Source organism: Pogona vitticeps, chromosome 2, assembly GCF_051106095.1.
Source record: "Pogona vitticeps strain Pit_001003342236 chromosome 2, PviZW2.1, whole genome shotgun sequence".
In the NCBI taxonomy this organism is placed as follows: Eukaryota; Metazoa; Chordata; class Lepidosauria; order Squamata; family Agamidae; genus Pogona; species Pogona vitticeps.
The window spans coordinates 129,477,265-129,499,241 of NC_135784.1; the positions used below are offsets into that span (position 1 = coordinate 129,477,265).

The 21,977-nt window shown below is 39.7% G+C and overlaps 1 protein-coding gene across 9 annotated transcripts in view; it reads left to right on the forward strand.

The window, feature by feature from the left end:
- Positions 1–21,977, forward strand: part of QTGAL (queuosine-tRNA galactosyltransferase) — a 268,261-nt gene that overhangs the window by 33,224 nt on the left and 213,060 nt on the right. The gene's annotated exons all lie outside the window — the stretch shown is intronic.

Below are 21,977 nucleotides of genomic sequence, written 5' to 3' on the forward strand. Positions count from 1 at the left end.
GTATTTCACTTTGTCTCTCTTTTTTGGCATATTCCACCTCTGCAGTTTTAAGATGGTGATGATTATGATACCATTCCTTTTAACAGGAGGACTTGAATGATGTTACAGTACATTATAGTAGAAAATGTTATGTTACTGGTACGTAGGTGATTGTGGTGGTGATATTCAAATTCATAACTGATTTTTAAAGAAAATGTTTCTGGAGCTTCTTCTGAAGTAGCTTCTCTTGCTGGCTATCTTGCCTCAAAGTTTTGTGTTACACAGCCTCCACTAAAAGCCCGTTGATTAAAAAAGTATTATACAGTACTTAATGGAAGTGGGGGAGGGGAAGTGATCACTGTGGTTAATGAAGGAGTTTATGATTCATCAGTATAGTAGCCTTTTGAAAGCATTAACAAATAATGCTAACTTAGTATTCATAGTGTTTTTCTTAATTGCTTTGTATATTTTATTTCATTGTTATTTACCAAGCTCTTTGAGATAATTAGGAAAAAAGCAATGTGGTTCAGAATTACACAAATGCAAGAGTAGGGTGAGACTTTATTGAACTACTAAAGTGGGATATTTATCCATGAAAGTTTGCAATTTGTGTCACTTTTTAGTGGTTCAATAGTACTACTACTACTACTACTACTACTACTACTACTACTACTACTACTACTACTACTACTACTACTACTAATAATAATAATAATAATAATAATAATAATAATAATAATAATAATAATAATAATAATAATAATAATAATAATGCATTTCTTTAAGGTGAGTATGTTATATCTCAGTATTCTAAAAGAAATAGTAAGATTGATGAGCTGTAGAAATGTGTTCATCCAGCAGATTTATGGATTGGCTCAGATTTGAAGCCAGGCTGTCATGGTAGTTATTTGAACTTGAAAAGCTCCCTGGTTCAGCAGTATTGAACTTGATCAAGTCTTGTAGTGTAGAGTTCAGTGGGATATTGCATTCAGAAAATTTTGAGAATTTTTCTGCTGCAGAGCACTGATTTCTCCCTGTGATGAGAGCAGTGCAAAATGTGAGATTCATGCTGCTTCAGTGATGGAAAGGAAAACTAATAGACCCAGTTTTTATTAAATTTTATTAAATTCAGACACTAGAGGAGAAAAACGCTATATATTTTCCTTTATTGCATACTTCTGAAGACTCCATTTAACTGGTTAAGTAGGTTGGGATTGCTAATAAATTCTTCTAAAATTTAATAATTTCTTTTAACTGTTGTAACTGCTTTAAGGTGTACAGTGGGTCTAAGGAATCTTGCCAGAATTTAATGGAAAAGATTTGGGGGATCATTGCCAATGTTGACTGGTCTTTTCTTACCTTCAGAAAAGGTAAAAGTGTCTTGGCACAGAAGAGTTACTTTGCCTTGGAATGTTGCAAACTTAACATTTCCCTTTGAAAAATCTTTCTGCTGGAGATCTTTAACAACTGAATAGTCATCTTTGCATTCATCCTTAGACATAGCAAGATATTTTCCTGTACATCTATGGAAGCAGTTTTTGGAAGGAGAACCCTAGAGAAGCTAATCGGCTCAGATACTGAATTTTGCAGTTTTGTGGGATTTTTGTATGTGGCGGGTTCTTCCAGGCTGCGTCTTGAATCTTCTTACTGTACAATGGATAGAAAGCAAGTGCTTTTGTTTCTGTCAAAGAACCAAACATTATTTTGCAGCTGGAATACCAGAGGTTCACCAAAAGTGATAGTTAGGATTGAAAGAAAAGCCTGTAATGCTGAAGGCTGTTCTCGAACATTGTGGTTTTACTGTATTAAAACGAATGAGTGGTTTGTTGGTTGTCTGCAACTGTGCTGATTGAGCTAACCACAAAGTAACTAGCGAAATAGGATGAGTCTATTTATTTGGCTTTTGGAAACTTCCAAAGAAATATTGCTCAATCAGCAAATCGAGTGGTGATGCAGTATCAGAGTTCTATATTTTGCTGGTGTAGGGAGGCCATCTGCGACCAGAAATCCCAACTTCTCAGGTGGTATACACATATTTCTAGAATCTGGCACTCTTCTTGAATGTTGCTTCAGATTTGGGGTGCAGTTTGAAGCAGCTCTCTGGAAAAGGCAAGCTGGATCATTGTGGAACTCTGCAGCTCTCAGAGCTATTTGCCAGTTTCATAGAACTGTTATTTGGAGAAATGTGGGGTGATGTAAGAGGAGCAATCACTTCAAGATTCGGGTTGAGAGAGGATAAAAAGAGAAAAAACTTTGAACACAAGAGAGAGAAGGATGAACTGGCTAAATTGGGCTACCTGAGTATTAAGCAGCCATACTGAGTAAACAGAAATCAATCAGAGAGAGCCATTGATTGCAGGAACTGTACTATAATATGATGCATTCTTTAGTTTTGTCACCCGCATGCCCTGCGCAGCTCCCAATCTGCTAGTATGTTTCTGTTCCAAGCGTTCAAGCAGCTGTTTAATTTCCATGCAAAGTGCTTTTAAACTGAGTGACTTGGGGACAAACTCTGGTTGTCAGTTTCATGCTTTAAAAATAGCTAGAAGTGAAAGTGATTGGTCCTTGTTTTTTTCTTGGTGTGGTGCTCTTTCAAAAACAGTAACAGGAAGGAGCTGTTCGTGAGTCAGTAAAGGGATAGTGCCAGATGGATGTCAGTCATTCTCCTTTTATTTGAGCTGCAGTGGAAACTGGAGAAACAAAATGGTTTTGATTTTAATTTTTAGGCATTAATCCCCCCCCCACAGTCTTGCCATGCATAAACTTGGCAAGTCGCTTTGTTAAAGAGGCCCACAGATGACTAAGTTTTAAAAAGAGTTTGATAAGTGTATTTGTTTCTTAACAAGGATGCTGATGCATGCTTTGCTTATCTGCTACTGCAGTGCTCTCTACGTGGGGCTTCTCTTGAGGCTGACCCGGAGGCTGCAGCAGGTCCAGAATGAGACAGACAGGCTGGTGGTGGGTGTGAGCAAGTTTCATTATGTCTCCCTAGTTTCATCTCGCCTGCAGTGGTTACCTGTTGTGTCCCTCGTTAGGTTCAAAGTTTTGATGCTGACTTATAAAGCCCTCCGCAGTTTGGGGCCATGTTACTTATTAGAGCACCTATTCCCAGGGTTATCTACCCACACCACCAGATCCTCCCAGGACACATTCCTTCAAGTAGCTGCTCCAAAGGAGGGCAGGACATCATCTACACAGGAAGCTGGGCCTTCTCTGCTATGGCACCAATACTTTGGAATCAGCTCCCAGCTGACCTGGGCCTGGCTCCCTCCCTCACCCATTTTTAGAAGGCTACTGAAAAAGTTGCTTTTCAGAAAGGCCTTTCTGTGCAACCCCTACTTGACTTTTAGGCCTTCTGCTCTGCCTCTTAGTAGGAAATTATGCCTCCTGTGGTATGCTGTGTTTGATTGGTAGACTGTTTCTATTGGTGATGTTATTGCTTTTGGTTGTGTTTTAATTTAATTTGATTTTGTAAAGTACCCAGAACAGGGCTTTATGCTAATGAAGCGGTGTATACATTAAATAAATAAATAGTTAGTAGATGCTACAGTAGACATGCATGAGCTTATCCCTTCCCCCCAAATTTCACTTGCTTGGACATGTTGCATGATAGTGAGATGACAATAAGTACAAATGCATGCTTTGTTCACAATTCTGCAATATCTTCAGCTGTGCTACTGATGCATTGGCAGTGTGTGCTGTTCACTTGGGGAGGCAGTCCCTTACTGTTGACCTATGTCTTGTTTTGTATTTTACCAAGAGTGCCATGTTGAATGTTTTGGGTTTTCCCCCTTCCCCCATTATCTGCTATATTACACAAAAAGAGGTAATATATATGGATGTGCAATGAAAATTTCTTTTCCTTCTGCCTATTTTTGAGGCACTAAACAAGGAGAAACGCTATAGTTCTGTCTCAGGTCTGAAATGGTGTAAGATATTGTGACATTTGGAGGCCACATCTAGTGGAACACAGTATGATGCAAGTTTGTGCTTTGGGAGTTTTCTGTTATTTGCAGTGTTGCATGCAATGTTACACTGTAATCAAGGTTAAAATTTTACTTAAAATTGCTACAGATTTTGCTGACATACATTCATAGGGTTGCTAAATTTCATTTTCCCAGACCCAAGTTAGAATGATTTGGTTGCTGTCATAATCTTGTTCAATGTTAGAATAGTTTTATAAATGAAGTTTAAAACAAATGGAAAGCTATTTTGCTTTGTGTTTTTTAGCGGGGAGGTGTTCTCCTCTTCCTGGATCTGCTACACCCGAGTTGCGCGTATAAACATAAGACTTTTGACCTGATGTACTACTGTAGTAGTTTACTTTGTGCTATAGAAAGTTTTTGTACTCTTGCTCTAGTACATTTGATACTTAAGGAAATTCCTATCAAATAAATGCCCATTAAAAATAATATCCTAGCTAGAGTCTACGTCGCCAAGTAATCTTTCCGCTTCTACCCGTACAGTTCTGCTCTTGATGATATCACTAATACTGCTTAGTTGTCAGTCCTGAAGATGAAGCACTGAGAATGCACATGTATTACTCTTATCCATTACTCATTACTCCTCTGTCATATTGAGTAGTTTGGGAGATAACTTCCTTATTTTTGTGTGAGGAGTCAGAAAAAAGTGAGAGACAAACAAGACCATGATTTATTTTCCAAATTTTGCTTTTTAAAAGTGTATGATGTAAATAACTTTTGCAACACTGGTTGCTTTGCTGGTCATGCCAAAAACTTGGGATTTACTGCTCATTTTGTTGTGGTTTGTCCCCTCATGATTTGGAGGGGTCTGCCCTAGAGGCTGCACCCATGGGACAGAATTTTGAGATTAGAAGTGGGCTACTCTTGAAGGCAAAATGTGTGCCTTATGATTTGAATTATGGACCATATAAAACCACTTCAGTCTGGCTGTTGGTGAGGCTCAGACGTGATGCTGTGGTTACCTGTTATGAGAATGTCCTGTGATGAAATTTAGGCTTTTGTTTGCTTCTTCTCTCTCGTCATCTTTTCTTCACCAAAAGGGGAGATTGGAAGCGTCACTTTATGTTTTCAAACAGTTCCCCTTGATGTGTGAACTGGAACTATTGTTTGTTTAAAACTATGGTTAGTAATAATAAACCAGGATCTAAATGTGTGTTCAGACATAATGTAAATGTGATCAGTTTAAACTCAGAAGCAGAATCTTCTGATCTCTTACTCCGAGTTGGGTAGGGGGGAAGAGGAGAGAAGGAAGTACATGAGCCATTTCTTGCTGCTTGTTTTCATAGAAGGAAACCATGGTATCCGAGTTAGTTGGTCTTGACCATTGGTGCATAGATGATTACTGGGATTGTTGTCTCTTTCAGTATAGTTGCCAGGCTCAGTTGCAGTTCACTGGAAGGAAGACTTCAAGTGCATGAAGTCATAGACAGTTCCCCACGGCTGATGACAGATGAAAACTGTAGCATTCCTAATAAGAACACCCACAAAAACACCACTTACTGAATATTGTTGTGACTCACTGAAGTTACAGAACTCAAAGTCACAAGCAGCTTAGATTATAATAGAATCAACAGTCCTTTCTTCCAGAAGACTTGATGAAACTACGGCATAAAAAGCCTCTCTCCTCCTGCCTCCTTTGCTTTTTTCCCTTTATCTCAGTGTCAAATAAAACGAAGTATGAATAACTTTCCTAACCCTATTGTAAGTAACCTTCTAGACCCTTAGGGGAAAAAAGAGTAATTACAAGCCTGTTCCATAAATAGTTCCAGACAATGTCAGCAGGTTTTCGTTATGTAAACACATGTTAGTTAGAAGGGAACTTTTATTTTAACTATTCTTTCTGCTTAAGACAAATTCTAAACAGCTTTTTCTTTTTTAGTTGATAAGCGTGAGGTGCACTTTTATTAATCTGTTTTAGGCAGTTCTGCCCAAGTAGATTATATTGTCAGACGTGAAAAATGTAATGGTACAATAAATAAAAAAACCCTGAAAAATGTTCTGCTTCTTACTGTATGTCTATGTAGGGCTGCCCTTGAAGTCAGTATGGGAACTTTGTCAGGTCTAAAATGTGACTGCCAGACCAATTACAGGTACTGGAAGATATGGGCACATATCCCCAGGTATCCTGGCACACCTTCATTGTCTCTCTGTTAGTTTACATGTCCAATTCAAGGTGCTGATCATGATTTATAAGGTCCTTAATGGTTTAGGATCTCCATACTTGTCTCTCTCACAAAACGACTACCCATCTCATCCACTCCTTACAATTCTTGACGCTAAAAATTGTGACACCTAAGAGGCCCAAAGGAACAATGCTTTCTAGGTTGTGGCCTCTTCCCTCTGAAATAAGCTTCCTACAGATGTTTGTCGAACACTATCCCTCTGAGTTTTTTGGAATTCAGTTAAAATGGAATTATATAAGACTGCCGATCTGAGATGTTCAAATTGGTTTTAAATTTGTTTAATTCTATTTAAATGCAGGTTTTGTTCCAGCTAGTGGCAGGGTTTTTATTGTATTTATATATACAGTGGTGCCCCACATAGCGACGTTAATCCATTCCGGATTAATCGTCGCTACCCGGAAACATCGCAATGCGGGTGGGAAAACCCCATAGAAATGCATTAAACTTTGTTTAATGCGTTCCTATGGGGCCCAAACTCACCGTTATGCGAAGATCCTCCATAGCGCTACCATTTTCGCCGCCTCGGTAAGCGAGGAAATCGCGCGAAAATGGTTGCGGTGGCCATTTTGGAACTGCCGATCAGCTGTTTTAGAAACATCGCAATGCGAAGATCGGTAAGCGAAACGCTTACTGATCATTGCAATGCGATGTTTTGCCCATTAAAACATCGCAATGCGATCGCATTAGCATGTCAAAAAATAGATCGCTATGCAGATTCATCGTTAAACGGTGCGCTCGTTATGCGAGGCACCACTGTATAGTATTTTTATATGATTTGTAATTATGCTTTTGATGAATTGTGAACTGCTCAGAGTATTCACACTAATGAGGCGATATAGAAGATGAATGAATGAATGAGTGAGTGAGTGAATGAATGAATGAATTTGATTTCCTTTTAACTCAAGGTGGTCAGAGACAGATGTAGGACTGCCTGGAGGAACTTGGATGTGGTGGTCAGAGAATGTGAAAAAGTGAAGGGTGTCCAAAATTAGGAGGTCAAGGAGAAAACTAGAACAGTAAGCCTGAACAGTTAAAACAGGTAGTATTATGAATAAAATGGGCACACAAACATTTCATTGTAAATGGCGGAGCTGATTGATACTGGAGAAGCAGTGTTTATGACAGCATTAATTGTGTCTTTTCACATACATTGTTTGAAACATGCTTAAATTAAGCAGTGTGCTTGTTTTTCATTAAACAGGTCCTTTAGAAATCCTTCTGATTTAGTGTTTCTGAAAAACCACAGTGGATTTTCAAAGCAAGTGTTAGTTCAAGTCTGTTCTACATTTAATGAAACGTCACAAATGGAAACCATCCCTACTGATACAACTTTGTAATTAAATTTATACCCAGTATGTCCTCCACATGTCAATAACCACATCTAACAGTGGTTCTGTTACTTACACTGTTACAGTTCAAGATAGTATAAATGCTAATTTCATGACCAAATTTTACATTTTTGTACAAAAACCTGGGGTGGAGTTGCTAAATAGTGAAAGGATCGTTTTATCTTCCTCATGTGCCAGGCAACCAGCCATGGCCATTGCATGAGATGTGATATCTTTTATAGAAGCCATATGTATGCTTACTGTTGGAATGTTTCTGTAGGAACAGTGAAAAATAATAATCTTGCCCTCAGCTTTCCAGCAAAATAGTTGTCTCTTTGTAGTGGAAGTTCATGGACTGGGTTCTTGTTTCAACAGCTTTTAGGCCATTCACCACTAAGGATGGCCCTGGAAGCTTTACAGAAGCTTGAGTATTGCAGTTAATATGCTCAAGTGAAAGTTCCACATGCTTTTCCATTAATCTGTTCCCCAGTTAGCTGTTCTCCTCCTGCTTAGGCTAGGCAACTATACATTTTGTTGCTGCTGCTGTGTTTGGAGGAGAAATAGTTTTCCTCCATTTTACCTGAACTTTCTCCTCTGTTTCTCAGACAAAGGGGTTGGTACAAAATGATTGCAGAACAGTAAAATTCAGTTTTGAGTAGCACCGTGATCAGCAATTGGGAGGTGTCAGCAAGGCACTTTTGTGTTTGTACCACCTGAATATCAAAAAAGAAGGTTTTACTAGAGATGTCACATTAAGGCAGTTTTGTATATGCTAAATCTTCCCCACTGAAATAAGGCAGACTGTCACTGTAGAGTATTCTGTGGCTCCCTGAACTCAGAGTTTTATCTCTGTTTCCTTACCCCATGTCAATTATACCTAGTGGTTTTTATAAACTAGTTTATGGTCTTCTTGTTGTTGCATGTCATCAAGTCACCTCTGACCTACGGTGACTGTGAATGAGCAACCTTCAAAATGGCCTGTCCTCAGCACCCCTCCTCAGCTCTTGTAAACTCAAGCCCGTGACTTCATTTATGGAGTTAATCCATCTGATTTTTGGTCTTCCTCTTTTTCTGCTACCTAAAACGTTTTCCAGAAAAATTGTCTTTTCCAGGAAGTTTTGTCTTCTCATGGAGAATAAAGAAGTATTGTTGGAACTGTTGTAAAATCCAGACTTTGTGTGTGGACAGTTTCACACAGATGGAAATTTACTGTAGCTATCACTGGCTCCCCAGTAAACAATTTAATTTTGATGCTCTTTGGATGTACCACGCTGATGTGGATGCCCCATAGTGTGTTGAAGGAAATCACTCCCTTTTGCTTTGGCAATGCAGAAGAAACTGTTGGAGTTCCTGCTATGCCGGAGTCTCAGAATGTAGGTATGGATACCATAGATGTTTGGTCTAAGCTCTTCAGCAACCTTTTGTTGAGCCATTTGGCAAAAGAGTAGATCCACTTCTCTTATTCCCTTGAGTAGAGTTTTTTATGTACAGAATAAAAACCACAAATAGCTTTACATTTGCCCTGCATAAAACGGCAGTCGTCCCACTTCACATCGTATCTGATACAGTATCTGTTAAGCCATTTGTGAAGGTGAGGGGCTTCTTATCCATGCAAGCCGTTTGAGATGAAATCCTCAGAAGTAGCAGCAAGTTTTCCGTGTTTTGCACATAGACCTGAGGCGTAGGAAATTGTTTTCAGGCCAGATCTCTCCTGGAGTTTTGGAGCTGTTCAGATACATCGCTTTGGCACAGGCCCATCTCTACAGCAGTCATTAGTTATAATCATGAACACATGAAAACATGACTTTTCTTCAAAGCAAAATAGGAGAGGGCAGCTTGTTGGTGAAATCTTAGAACTTCCTTCTAATTTTCCTTTTGTTTTTACCTGCGGCAGCACTTCTGAAATTCATTTAATTTGCATTCCATTATAATCTAATACAGCTTGCTACTTCTCCATTCCAGCTCAGTCTGGAATGTGTTTTACATATTACTTTTATGATATTCCTTTGAAAATTTGTTGTTCCAGGTACCTCTTGACTTCTATCAAAGTGTAACATTTTCTGTTACACATGTGTGATGTATTAAATTATGAAACAGGAAATAAAGCTCTTTAGTGTCTTTTAATAGCTTTCAGTAGTGAGCTTTTATAGTGGATTTATATACTAAGGTTCATTGCAGGTTGACGAAGACTTGCCATATTCACTGTTCATGTGCTTGAAATATCTACTAAGCGATGTTTATAGGCAAGACAAGACAAAACCTTTATTGGCATAAAGAGAATAAAACATAACCAAACTGGTTCATTAAGTGCCCCACACATACAAAATCCAGGAGGTAGGAAAGCAGAAAACCAAATCTTTCGAAAACATCTAATTGAAAGTGAGGCTTCGCTTTCTCACAGTTTGAGTTGATGAAATCTGCAATTCTTTCCAGAATGTCAGGCACCTCCACAGATAACATGAAATGGACTTTGTCCACAAAATATGTAGCGATGTTTATACATATTTCTCCAAAATATTTGCAAATTTTATGGAATATATGGACCAAACATACAGTATTTATAATAATTTCGTAGTTGTCTACTTGCGTGAAGCCACTTTGAATTCTCTTCTGGTGAAAAAATACTGTCCCAGATTTCAAGTATACACCAGGTTCTTTTGTTTGAATCAGCTTTTCCTGTGTAAGAAATGGGCATTGATTATTATACCACTGCTGCTTCTGTCAGAAGGCCTTTCAGTCTTGTTTGGGAAACTTGTGTTTTCCAGGGTTTCTTCTAGAAACTTTCCAGCCTAGTTAGCTGCAACATAGTTCATGCTTCACTCTTTGGTTTGGAAAGGGCAAGTCTCTTTATGTTTAATTTTGTCAGGAGGTCCTATAGGTTAATGAAAATATTTGAGCCTAGCCGGCTACAGTAGAAAATGGGTATTGATTTTGTACCTGTTATCTATATCTATACAGTATATCTATATCTACTATATCTGTGCTACACCAGTCCTAGTGTGTTGTGGAGCTTTGCAAGTGTGGCTTTGATTATAGTTGTGGCAAGCCTTCTGCACACAAAATTCAGATGCTTCCTATTGCTTTGCAAGTTCTCAGGCTGGCACTCAGAGCAGATACATGGATCTAGTACAGCAACCAGACTGTAAACCTGGGAAGTGTGTTTGGCGAAGAAATGGCTGCCTTCGACAGCGAAGACATGGCTGCTGCTTTAATCAAAGGAGAAGTGGTACAAATCCTATTCTGAAGTGTACCCATGGTCTTCTTTCAATGCTTTTCATGTAGGGTATTTAAAAGAGTGTTGTGTTCCTTATATGTAACAGGGAAACCTATGAGGTTGTGTGATAGTGCAGAATGTGTATGCATTTTTTTCCAGCTGCCCAGAAAATAATGCTGTTGGTATATTTACTTCTGTGAAAGGCGAAAGAAGGTTATCAGTTAAGATGTGGTTGAAACGTCACTTTGGCCTGAGGACAAGAACACATTTATAAGGCAGGCTGAAGTCTATAACGGAGGAGGAGTGAATTGTAAAGCTGTGATGGGTCCCCACCCATTCAGTGGCCACTCTCCTTAGTCCCACCTGTAATGTCTACTAACGCTGCTTAAATATGGAACAACTGCTCTCTTCCCACTTGGACGACTTGCTGAATTTTCATGGAGAATGAGGACTTGCAGTGTTTCCCACAACACTTGTTCTTCCATATTTTAGGTGAAATTATATTTAATAATGTTTTCACTAATTTGTTTAGAACATTGAAGTATGGAAGAAGATCTTGGGAACATGTTGCGTGTTTTTGTCAGGAGGTAAAACAATTCATATTTGAGATGATGTCTGAATTTTAAAAATTGTTGGCTCTAGTTAATATTCTTAGCCATATGATGTGTTTAAGGAATGAGTGATCACCAGATATAGATGAGCTGCAACTCCCTTCAGCTCTAGCTGGTAGTGCCAGTGTTAAAGGATGATAGGAGTTTAGTTCAAACATCTGGATTCAAATTTGTCTGCCTGCATTGCTTTTTCCAAAGTCTGTGTTCTTCTCATTTGAGTAACATTTCTATTTTCTGGAGATATTTTTGCCTCTTCCTTGAGTTTGCTTATAAAAACTTTTGGGCATCTTGTTATGTTTTCTGTTTTCCAGTTGCAGCAGATGAAATGTAAAACTGTATTGTAAAAAAAAAGCAAATGTACTGCTTATATACTGCCCCATTGCACTTAAAGCACTCTCTGGGCAGTTTACAAGTTAATTATGCAGGCTACACATTGCACTGCCCCCCCCCCCCAGCTGGGTACTGACCTTGGAAGGTTAGAAGGCTGAGTCAACCTTGAGCCGGCTACCTGGGATTGTACCCCGGCTTGTGAGCACAGTTTTGGCTGCAGTACAGCAGTTTAACCACTGCACTGCAAGGCATCTCAAGCCATGTTTCCCAACCTTGGGTCTCCAGATGTTCCTGGACTGCAACTCCCAGATATCCTCCACAGCACAGCTAGTAATGAAGGCTTTTGGGAATTGTAATCCAAGAATATCTGGGGACCTGAGGTTGGGAAATATGGATCTAGATCCTTAGCTGGAAGGAAAAGAGACCTGTCCTTAAGTCACAGTAAGTAATAGTGTGATTCAATTTCATGTGCACATTAGTGACAGGACCGTTAAGAAGATCCCTCCACTTGTGTTCACTTTTATCTTCTGGCTATGAAAAACCACTCCTGAATTGTTGATCACAAGCAGAGCCATCATTTTGTCTCAGATCCCTAGTGTATAAGACTGGGTAGGTTTGTTCTATCTGCTACTTCCTTTTGATGGTTACAGACTATGGACGCAGCAGTACAGGGGCACTGTTACCTTGGATATTCAGTCCTTTGAAACTTGGAATTACCTAAGCACACTTTCCTTTCTGTAAGAACTTGCACCCTTACTTCAGTCTAAGAAAATAGGAAAGTTTGTACTTATTAGATAGTTCTCTATTATTTTGCTCTGATGTGATGGAGGGAATGAAATTTCATTCAATACCCTGTTTCACTGAGAATAAGACCTAACCTGAAAATTAAGCCCTAGTATGATTTTTTCAGGATGCTCGTAATGTAAAGATAAGCCCTCGTTAAGTGAAACCCCGCCCTCCACCATTGTACAGCATTATGCAGCAACAAGAATATGACGACTGTAAAATAAAACATCCCTTGAAAATAAGCCCCAATGCGTTTTTGGAGCAAAAATTAATATAAGACCCTGTCTTATTTTCAGGGAAACACAGTAGTTATTTTTTCATTAGATCAAAACTACTGTTTCAAGAACATGATACATATTACAAGAATTTTACTTCATAGACAAAAAAATAGTACCATTGGGCATTTTTGTAAAGTTTTTTGTGGTGATGCTTTCATTTTAGTCAAACAATAATTAAAAAGAGTTCTAGTGTTCAGATGTTCCAGTCCTTCATATACCCAACTACATTTTAGTTTTTGCCAATGGGTTGAAGAAGACTAAAATCAGAGTTAAAAGTAAAAACAGGCAGTTCAATGTTTGTAAGAAAAAAAGGGGTCTTTCTTTTTCTCATATTAGAAAAAATTGCCTTTCTGTTCAAGGAACCTTTGTGAATAGTTTGGAAATGGCCTTACTGCATCTGCTCTTGCTGCAGAGATTCTCAGGGGGATAGAGTTTGTTTTAACATATGTAGACCACAAGACCATCCGCTTGGAGACGGGTGCTGGACAGGAAGTTTCCAAAAAGCCCTAAAATGGGTAAGTTAAATGTGAAACATACTTCCAGTAATTAGTACAAGTTGGCAAATAGGTCTGACAACATAAACTAAGATCAGGAGAACCAAATCCACCTTCACTGAATGCAGAGTGCATTCTCTCCATAGAAACTCAAGGTGGTATGGAACTCATATACATTTCTGAAACACAATATTGATTTTATGGGATCATCTGCTAGGTACAGTGGTGCCCCGCATAGCGACATTAATCCGTTCCAGGATTAACGTTGCTAATCGGATTTGTCGCTATGTGGGGGGGAAAACCCATAGGGGCGAAAACTCACCGCTATGCGAGGATTCCGCCATCCGGCCGCCATTTTCGCTGCCCGATAAGCGAGGGCAGGGTGCAAAAATGGAGCGGGTGGCCATTTTTCCTTCCGGCGGCCATTTTGGAACAGCCGATCAGCTGTTTTTAGAACATCGCAATGTGAAGATCGGTAAGCGAAACACTTACCGATCATCGCAATGCGATGTTTTGCCATTAAAAACGTTGCAATGTGATCACATTAGCGATCGCAAAAAACACATCGCTATGTGGATTCTTCATTAAACGGTGCGCTTGTTAAGCGAGGCACCACTGTATATGAAAAAGAATAGCTTGGAGGACATCTATAATCCAAGGGATGATACTCATTTTGAATATGTCTGCCTTGTTTAAAGATGCCCATCTGTGCAAATCCAAGAATGTCTCCAGAATCACTTTAATAACATTGAAAGTGATTATCTGGGAAATATCCCTGGGAATTAGTGTTCCAAAATAAATCATAGCATCTGGACACCATCAGAATTGCTATTCAGAAAAAAAAGCATTCTGTGGTACTTCGCTATTGACAACAAATGAGATTTGCTTAAATGCCTGCCTCTACAAGAGCAGCTGCTCTTTTGAGAGGATCCCTTTTCCTTAGATGCAGTTCCCAGCCTAGTTCTTGCTTCTCCTGCTATTGCTTTCCATCACACCTGTCCTCCCACAGCTGTCCTTTCTTAATTCATCCTGCCCAGACTGTCACTTCCTTCCTTAGAATTTCATCATTCAGAGGACAGAGGCATTTACATTTGGGTGAACTTGCACAAAAGCTGCAACATACTTTCTGATGTACTGTACTTTTGGAAAGACTGGTCCAGCCCTGAGTTTCTGGATAAAAAAAGGGTGGGATCAAAATACAGTGATAAATTCTGGCTGTGGCTGGGCTGAGACTAGGTTGTTGCTGTTAACGCTTCCTGTGACTGCAACCAGTTTGCTCGTGCTGTTGTGACATAAGAAAGCTCCCATCCCCAATATACTTTGTTTTGTGATATTTTTGTTTACAGATCTCAGGTTATTGGGATGTTGCAAGAAGAAAACTAGCAACAGTACAGCAGTGCCAATGTAGACATGAGCTCCTACATCTGTGAGCCCATGTAGATATGTCAGATAGTTAGCATCTTTACTTTGGCTACAATGGCATTCATCAGCATTACCTTCAAGCCAAAGGGAATTGTGGTCAAGGCAGTGGTGTCACAGGGGAAGGGAGGCGATAGGATCTTTCACTTATTTGATATCCTCACCATTCATTGTCAGAACAGCCCTGCCCATAAGAGGAAATAAGTGACATGATGGCGTGATCCGTAATGAGCACCTTTACTGCCATTGCTTTAAGCCATTAGCATTGTCATTGCTACTAGGCTTTGGATGTATAGACAATAGAAGATAGAGACTTTCAAACTTAAAACAACTGGGTAGCCCTCTTTTTAAAATCTTAAAGCGTCTTTGTATGTTGCATGTATTGGGCACCAAGAGTGGTAATTTCAAAGGAGTTCAGTGCCCATGGTTGAAGGTCAGGATTTCAAAAGGCACTGGATCCCTTTAGAACATCAAAGAGAGTAGTCAGGACTTCAAAAGAGCACAGTATTTATTTATGACTGAGGAACACATCTAACAATCTGTTCTTTATTTAGGTATTTAATACAGCTTTACAGAAAGTTAATTCTGCCTTTAGGTGTTCATTTGAAACTGTGTGAGAAATCTGGTTTTAGGAAGTAGAGACTCTGTCATTTTATAGATCTCAGATACAGTACTGTATCTTTAAGACAGTATCCTAAATACATGTGAAATAGGCTGCATAACTGCTGGACCTAGCTTATTTTGGATGTTTTTGTGGAAAACTGTGAGCTGTGATTATATGGTTTAGGAGTCTGATTTGCATTGTAGCTCCACTGAATTAAAACTGATTGAAAACTAGAGAAGAGCATACGCCAAGTACTCCAGGTATATATATATATAAAAGCAGTCGTATAGGCCCCTTCCAATTTAATTATCCTGTTCTATGAAAGTGATGTTCTTTTACTGAAAATATAATTCACAGTGAAAGGCACAATGTGGCTTTCATGCACAGTTCCTTGTAAAGTTATGATATCCAGTGTTGTTTTGCTAGGGGAGTCAACAGATATTTCATGTTGTTGTTCCGAGGTTCATTTGACCCCACTTCTTGGTGCAAAACCACTCCATACTTTGCAAAACAGGATACAGGTTTCACCCTGCAGATTCCCCACACTCCAAATCATGTAATTCCAGTTTTTTTCCTGAAAAGGGAAGAAGGTGAAACATGGTCCTATTCAACTGTTTGGAATCGATTTTTAGGGTGCTGACTGCCACTTCCTGTGCCCTTGACCTGTACTTCAGTGATACATTTTAAAGGCAAATGGAAGAGAAACAGAAAAATATGAACAAAAATATTGCTGGAGAGTTAGAGAGACTAAATATGAAATGTTCTGAAGTAGAGTAAGTGTGCGCACTTAATTCTTCTCAGCTCTCAACATTTTTTTTGTAGCATCCAGCCTCTAGATACTTTCACTGGCCATAGTGGGCTAAGGTTGAGGGAACAAGTGGCTGATACACAAATTTGACGTAGTTTGTCTACATTCTTTGATTGAAGAAATCTATGCAATCCTATTTGTATGGTAAGGCTTGCATTAGATGTACTTCTTCAGTGCCTGTTTAAGATAATTGAGTTTGCCATGTACAGTAGCAGAGACAGATCCTTCTTGCTGGGCATCCATTTTTGGTATGTGCTTATTATAAGCCTAGGCCTTCCCTCTTCTACACTAGTCTTTAGGTCAGGGGTGTCCAACCTTTCACCTTCCCTGGGCCACATTAGAAGATGAAAATTTGGTTTGGGCCGCACATACATTTGGTTTAGGCCACATGGGGGGGCAGCCCTAGCTGTCCTCCGCAGCCCCGCTCCAAGCGCACTTACCGACAGCTGCGATCTCAGACAGCAGAGGCTGCCAGCTTCGACTCCAGCAGCTTTATGGGGCCGGGAGGGAGTCCACCTATTGACGGGGCTGGCTCGATGCAGTCACGCAGCCCCCCTGTTGCCTCCCCTCCCATTCCTTCCTTCCTTCCCTCTCTCCCCCTCTACTGTTGTGACATGCCCCGGCCACATTCCGGCCACAGGTGCCGGCAGTGTAACTTGAAACTTTGGAATTTCTTTAAAAATAAAAAATTGCACTGGGCTGCATTACGAGCTGACCTGGCCGCATGTGGCCCTCGGGCCGCAGGTTGGACAAGCCTGCTTTAGGTGGTCCTTAAAGACAGCTAAGTCTTCTTTGACTGATTGTATAGCACAGTGGTTCTCAACCTTGGGTAATCCAGTTATTTTTGGACTGCAACTCCCAGAAACCCTGCCCAACATATCTAGTAGTGAAGGCTTTTGGGAGTTCTAGTCCAAGAACATCTAGGCTACATAAGGTTGGGGAACATTCGTGTAGCATGTTAGCAGGGTAATTGCGGACATAAATTCTAGTGTATTCATTTGTAAATTGTACAAACAGTAAATTGTACTTATCTAGAGCAGTGGTTCCCAACCTTCTTGTACCTCACTTTGAGAAGGTATTTCCCTGAAAAGTGGCTAATTAATAGATTTCATAAGCTGCTAACTCTGTAGTGCTAGTACGTACATACTATTCAGAATAGATTGAATAGTATGTACGTACATCAGTTTGTTTTCTTGGAAGCTCGGTGTCCTCAAATGTTTCAAATTGGATTTCAAACAACTGTGCTTAGAAGTGCAGAGAGAAAAGAACAGAATGGGGAAATAGTTGTGGGGGGAAGGTAAATTGTTGAAAAATACTATTTATTGATGACTAGGTATTAAAACGGGACGTGGTGGTGCTGCAGGCTAAACCGCAGAAGCCTTTGTGTGCTGCAGGGTCAGAAGACCAAGCATTCATAATATCGAATCCACACGATGGAGTGAGCTCCCCTCGCTTTGTCCCAGCTCCTCGCCAACTTAGTAGTTCAAAAGCATGCAAATGCGAGTAGATAAATAGGTACCACCTCGGTGGGAAGGTAAAACGGTGCTCCCTAGTCACGCTGACAATGGAAACTGTCTTCGGACAAGCGCTGGCTCTACGGCTTGAAAACGGGATGAGCACCGCCCCCTAGAGTCAGACACGACTGGACTAAAAATGTCAAGGGGAACCTTTACCTTTACCTTTTTAGGTATCAAAATTACTAAAGCAAACTAAAATGGTCACTCATGAAGACTCATTTTTACCTTACTTGTGTGGACTTCCTTGTTCTTGTGGCTCATATAATTCAGTTGTCTTTATTATATTGTTTTTATTTTTATGAATTATTGTTAGCCGCCCAGAGTAGACTTTGGTCTAGAAGGACAGGGTATAAATTGAATAAATAAATACAGTGGTGCCTCGCAAGACGATTTTAATACATTCCGCGAAAATCGTCATCTTGTGAAAAAATTGTCTTGCGAGATTCCCTATGCATCGGTCTCAAAAAAAAGTCTTGCAAAGCATCCGTCTCAAAAAAAAAAAAAAAGTCTTGCGAAGCATGGTCATAGAAAAAAAGTCTTGCAAGGCACCATAGTGATTGCAAAAACCAGTCGTCTTGTGGGTTTTTCGTCCCACGAGGCAGTCGTCTAGTGAGGCACCACTGTACTCTAGTGGCAGCAGGACAAGGCATATGTAAGGGCTGTAAGAAAATAGATATGGAATCCCCCCTCCCCCATTAGCCTTATTAGGTGGTCTTCTCACCTCCCTAAAGGTAGGTGATATGACACGTTACACATTCTCCAGAATTCATATGTATGGTCTTAATTGTAAAATTGTGGTGTCATCATGAAATACCCTATTCTCTGTTGGGGCAAGGACCAGGAGAGGCATTATTTGCTCCCCCCCCCATGTCTTTAAGAATTTTTGAATTTTGTATCGTTTTACTGATGTAATGTTATGTCAATGTAGAGGAGTTTAGGGTTCCTCTAGGCTATTTTCTCTTCTACCATATCCTTGCTCTGCTTTCTTCTTCTCTTATGTGCTCGCAGTGAACCTTTCAGTTATGCTTTTTCAGATTAATTGAGGAATAATCCTATCCCTGCCCAGCAGGCATAAACTGCAAGCAGGATTTTGCTTTTACAATGGTAACATAGTGGCAGGGTGTATGGAAAGGTTGGTCTTACTTTAGGGCTGCTGCTTAATTGCTGCTTCATATATTTTCTTAAACTCCCTCCCGGTGTTTGCTTCATGCTTCTAACAGGAAATCCAATATTGATTTTCTGCATACTTATACAAAGAGTGAATTTATGCAAGCAATTTGGTTTTGGAGTAGTATTTCATTAAGTCAGAAACTCCTACGATTTAGCAACTTTGTTTAATATGCTCCTTTAGATATTTGTTGACTTTATATTTGAAAGTCAGGGAAGAACAATAATCAGAATAATTTTTGGATTCATTTGTGTTTCCTTTCTCTAGTAGCATATGAAAGAATGAGAGTTGTTTTAATCACTATTTTTAAGGCGCTAAGGGACTGACATCTTTGTGCCTAGATTTCTTAATTGCCATAGTATTTTCTAATTTAGTAGGAGCCATGAATCTCTTTATTCTTAGGCTTGATTTTTCAAGAGAGCCAATTGCCATGGTTATAAATGAAAGAAACCAAGCCTGAGTGCTCACTGGAAGGACAGATCCTGAAGCTGAGGCTCCAATACTCTCATGAGAAGAGAAGACTCCCTGAAAAAGACCCAGATGTTAGGAAAGTGTGAGGGTAAGAGTAGGGGACGACAGGATGAGATGGTTGGACAGTGTCATTGAAGTAACCAACATGAATTTGGCCCAGCTCCCTGAGGCAGTGGAAGACAGGAGGCCCTGGTGTGCTCTGGTCCATGGGGTCATGAAGAGTTGGACATGACTAAACGACTAAACAACAACAATAGCGCAATAAGGTCTGCTTATATAAAGAAAGAAACAAAAGGAGTCTGTGTGGATGCACGAAGATTCTGAATATCCTGGCTTGGATTCCATTGTGTACTGGTGGCATGTAATGCTCCACTGGCACACGAATATGGGAATCTCCCACTTCTGCTTATGTTGCCGGTAAACAGACAGAGGTCCCTGTTACTGGGATATGACTTTCACTTGCATCATAAGGAAATACAAGGCTTTAAAAGACAAGCTGATTGCACTTTATCTGTGTGCAAGAATTTTATCTGTGTGTCAAGGACTGTGTGCACTGCATTTGTACTGGAGGGGTTCACTTCACTCCTGGCTAAAGTCCATAAATGATCTAGAGCAGTGGTTCCCAAGCTGGGGTAACCCAAGTATTCTTGGACTGCAACTCCCAGTAACCCTGTCCAGCACAGCTAGTGGGCGAAGACTTCTGGGGGTTGCTGTCGAAGTTTGGGAGCTGCTGATCTAGAGTTAGGAATGAATAGTGATGTCAGAGCTTGATGATGATGCCAGATTGTTGAGTAGGGTGAAGAAAAATGGGCTGAACAAGCTCCATAAAGGTGTGCACATGTGTGTGCACGCACTCAATTAAGCTAACGAATTATATTCAGTGTAAAGAAATATGAAATGGTGTACATAGAGATTAAAAAATAAATAAACACAAATGCTCATATACATTGAGTAGATTTTGAGATTATGGTGGGCAGCTCCATGAAAATGTTGACACAGTACACAGCACCTGTTTTTCTTTTCTTTTAAGGCTGAATTGGGAAAAGAATTGAAAGTAATGCTCTGAAGTTTAAGGTATAATTTATATTGCTATTTGAGCTCTTATTCCATGTTTATCTTTGAACTGGATGCTTTATCAGCTTTGCTTCTAAGTAGTTTGCCATCTAGAAGCAGAATAGCTGGAACACTTGGACTTAAGTCATTGGTATTAGCCAGTGTTCAGTCTCAATTACGCTATTTTAATTGAACCATGGATTAGACTGTTAGTGTCTTTACTTCAGAGCACTGTGTGCCTCAGAAAGAGTTAAAAGTATCTTGCATTTGACTAGTGTTGTGCAAAGTTCTGGGCATAGCTACAACCTGGTTATTTTACTTTACTGCTTTTCAGAGTTTGAAATGGAACAGCTAACACATTTGGTTCTTATTGGAAATCTGGCCATCAGAAAACCAGTCTAAGAGTAATCTGTCACCTCCTGGCAGCTGTTCATTAATTTATATTTGTATAGCTTTAGCTTGGTTAGTCTGCTTTGCATTCAGAAACTAAGCTTTCTTATCTTTTTGTTATGGAATGCCTTTCAGACCAGCAGAATTGTATTTGCCCAGCATTTCACATCTGCTTTCACCTATGGCTCTGAATTTTACCCCCACAAAATTCTTATTGTGTATATAAGGCTTATTTTGTAAAACCCATGAAATGAATGGGTGAGAGAGTCTCTCTTGCTTATGTATACAAATGAATCCCAGTGTAATGCCCTGTTCTTAAGTGAAAATAACCTATCTACCATTTGTTTACCATGGACAGTGTTTCAGAATATTGCTTTTCCCAATTCTGGACTAAAAAAATGGATTATTAGGAAGACATGTGTCCTGGTTATAAAAACATAGTAATGTTGTTCTTTTGTTTTCCTTCTCCTTTCCTCTACCACTCAGATCAGTTGTTAGTAGACAGTTAATTGAATTGTATCAGCTCATACTTGTGGAGCAAACCATATTTGGTTTTAAGAACTTTCCGATTTTTATATTTGACCCCTCAGAGCAGTGGTTCCCAAACCTTTTGGCGCCATGTTTTGTTATTTGTTTATTTTTAAGGAGCCCGTATGCTTCACTGCCTGTCCTTTAACATCATGACATGCCTTTTTAACTAGAACAGCAACAAAATTAATTTGTAATTTAAAATAAACACTGAACTAGTTAAAATGATGCATTAATTTGGTTGAATGAAAAAGGAAAATTTAAAAAAATGTTCAAGTTGATAAAAAAAAATTGTATGAATGCCTCTGTCTCACATGAGCCTTGGCAGTTTTTCATATACAGTGGTGCCTCACAAGATGATTGCCTCGTGGGACGATTAATCCACAAGACTATGGGTTTTTGCGATCGCTGTTGCGCTTCGCAAGACGGTTTTTCCTATGGATGATTTTCGCAAGACAATGTTTGGGTCTATGCTTCGCAGAATGGGTTTTTCTCCCCATTGGAATGCATTAAATAGATTTCAGTGCATTCCAATAGGGAACCGCGTTTTGCAAGACAGTTTTTTTTAAGACCGATGCATCGCAAGACGGTTCCCCCCCATTGGAACGCATTAAATAGATTTCAATGCATTCCAATGGGGAATGCGTTTCGCAAGACGATGTTTTCGCAAGACAGCAATTTTCGCAGAAATAATTAACATTGTCTTGAGAGGCACCACTGCACATACAAAACACACACCAATTTGCTTCATAGTCTATCAGGCATTCATATCTCCACTGTGGAGCCGACGGTGTGGAATGTTTCAGGCAAGATAGGCCATCTTCCTGATTGCT